General features: G+C 37.0%; 1 protein-coding gene across 4 annotated transcripts in view; it reads right to left on the bottom strand.

Annotated features, from left to right (window-relative positions):
* Positions 1 to 479: 479 nt before the first annotated feature.
* LOC137981503 (sodium/potassium-transporting ATPase subunit beta-3-like) overlaps positions 480 to 2,500 on the bottom strand; it is a 12,540-nt gene continuing 10,519 nt past the window's right edge. For all 4 annotated transcript variants that reach the window (XM_068828604.1, XM_068828603.1, XM_068828602.1 and 1 more), the window contains one exon: positions 480 to 2,500. This exon is cut by the window's right edge and continues 595 nt beyond it. The gene's annotated coding sequence lies outside the window, so the exon portion shown is untranslated.

Here is a 2,500-nt window from a genome sequence, read left to right on the forward strand (position 1 = left end):
AGCCTCTATCTTCAATAGTTCCTTCTTGAGTCAACCCTTTCCCGAGTAAATTTATTTTTAAGAACAGGTTTTTCCGCGAAAAGTATCATAATTTCCCTGACGCTGAGATAGCTTTTGTTTTGATTGGCTTTTACAAAAGTGGGCGTGCTGAATCTTCCCTTGCCTTGATGAGCCCCTGCTCTATATTGATGACACGAGGATTGATACCTATGGTTTGGAGACGAGAAAGTAACGAAACCGACCAGTTCGGCAACTGTTCCTCGGCGGCTCTAGGGACGAGAGTGAAGTAGATTTGGTGCGAGTGTTCAAATTGGATGTCATAGCAACCGAAAACTTTGCCTATCCATTTTGTGTTAGTAAACAATTCTTTGAGAGAATGCAAAAGTTCACCACTTCGTGGTTGGAAAAGGATGCTTTCACGCCGGGGGTGTTAAGAGGTGATAACCATTTCAACAAGCCTTACGTTGAAAAACTGCGCACACGATTACAAAATAACTGTAATGAGACCATTCATAACAACTATCAAGGTCACAACATTGCAAAGAAAATGACAAAAAATATTACATCCAGTAAAATGATTACAGTTGAAGTTAAGGTGACAACAGTTTAAGAGTTGATTAACCTTAAAAACTGATTTTCATTGCCATTACTCAAATCCTAATCAATTTAAACTGATTTTCTAAATCAACCGTAACAGCGTTCAATCACTTAACATGGTCTCTGCAAGTAGTGGAAGGATTTTTACCAAGTGGTTAAATCTCCAAATTAGTTTAAGAGCATTCCACTGTTTAACCAGTAAAAGTTCTCACACGACCTCTTCCACTTCCCTACTGAAAAGCCTCCCAATAATTAAAGTCTATTAAGACTATACAACATCAAAAATCCTTCCCATACTGCAGCACTATGTACGAGGATGTGTGGACCCAATGCGACCCTTGGCACCAGAGATACCAGCTGAAAAGAAAACTAGGAAGTGATTTTTTTTCGGCTTATCTCCCATAAGTCAGACCACTTATGTCCAGTAAGTACGGTAATTTCATGCATATTGACTTTCCATTTAGAGGAAGGATTATCAGTGTTCGATTGGACAGTTCGTAAACATACGACAAGGTGAATTAATGGCAGGTTAAGTACCCGCATTTTTGAGACGTGGACGGCAACCGGAAGGGAACGTTTCGCGAGCCAGGGCTGTGGCATCTCCCAGATTTTTATACGAATCATCTCTAATGGAGAAATGATACTAGGCAATGTAAATGTGCTTGTGTGAAGAAAAGTTAAAAGGGAAAACAGCTCACTTCCGGTTGCCGTGGGTGTCTCAAAAACGCTCATGCTTAAGCTACCTATTGTAGAGGTTACACAAGATCCTCGCTGTGCAGGACGCAAGTCAACAATCGTTTCACCTACGGTTATCTATCAACTAACTCTCATTGACAACAATATTATTACGGATTGAACAATACATAATAGACATCTTTGATAATGACGACCAAAAAAAAAAAATATTATTCTTTTGTTTTAATGCTAATAAGCCTTTCTAGCCTCGCTATAACAAGCAAATTTCAATTTTTTTTTTGTTTCAAAACGAGGACAGTAGGTCTAATTAACAAAGACAAAAGAATATAAAAGTGGTCGCCATTTATGAAAGTGGTCTATATTTATCACAGAGTACATCAGAATACAGAATAACAAAAGCGTATTATAAACCAAATTGAAAAATGGTGGCCAGTTAATATTATTGTTCTATAGTCTTGTGCTAATTAGTAAAACTAGTCTTGTTGGCATGTTTAAATTTGAAAGGATTTCAGTTCTAAAGCAAGGTTAAATAGCAAAAAGAAAATGGAATATTATTTTTACTGTCATTTTCACATTTGGCCTATTTTCCACAAAATGTGCCAGATACAAAGACTTTTTATGAGGCATTTTTGTCATCAATTAAATAAACCTGAAAATATGAACTACTCCATAACTAGTGTAGGAAACCAGTAATGATGGATTCATGTCCATAATAATTATTAATAGTCATGGCTGGGTATGCTGACCTTGTCTCAGAGGTGGTATAAACTACAACAGAGAGCAAAGGCAAGCCCTCTTTCCTTGGATGAACCTAATGATTACTACAGATAAAATAACATTCAAGGCACCTGGGTATTTTTCAACAATGATCACAAGATAAGTGTACAAAGTACTGACTGAAACCCCCAAAACCTTGACTAGTACTCTAAAAAGCTCAGAGATCTTAAGAGATACAAATTTCATTTGAAAGCAATTCTGCTTGACAGCAGGACATGCCTGTTATCACCAACCCAGAAGGCTTAAAAACACAACACAAGTGCTGCAATTGTGATCAGTCAAATCATTATTTGAATACTTTTTCCTTCCCAAAGTTGTTGGTCAACTCAAAAACATCTCTCCAGGACGGTACATTTAAGACTGAACTCCAGTAATAATGACTTTAACAAACACATCCAATTTTAACTTCACATTGTTCAAAATTGATCAA

Source organism: Montipora foliosa, chromosome 13 (assembly GCF_036669935.1).
Source record: "Montipora foliosa isolate CH-2021 chromosome 13, ASM3666993v2, whole genome shotgun sequence".
NCBI classification, from domain to species: Eukaryota; Metazoa; Cnidaria; class Anthozoa; order Scleractinia; family Acroporidae; genus Montipora; species Montipora foliosa.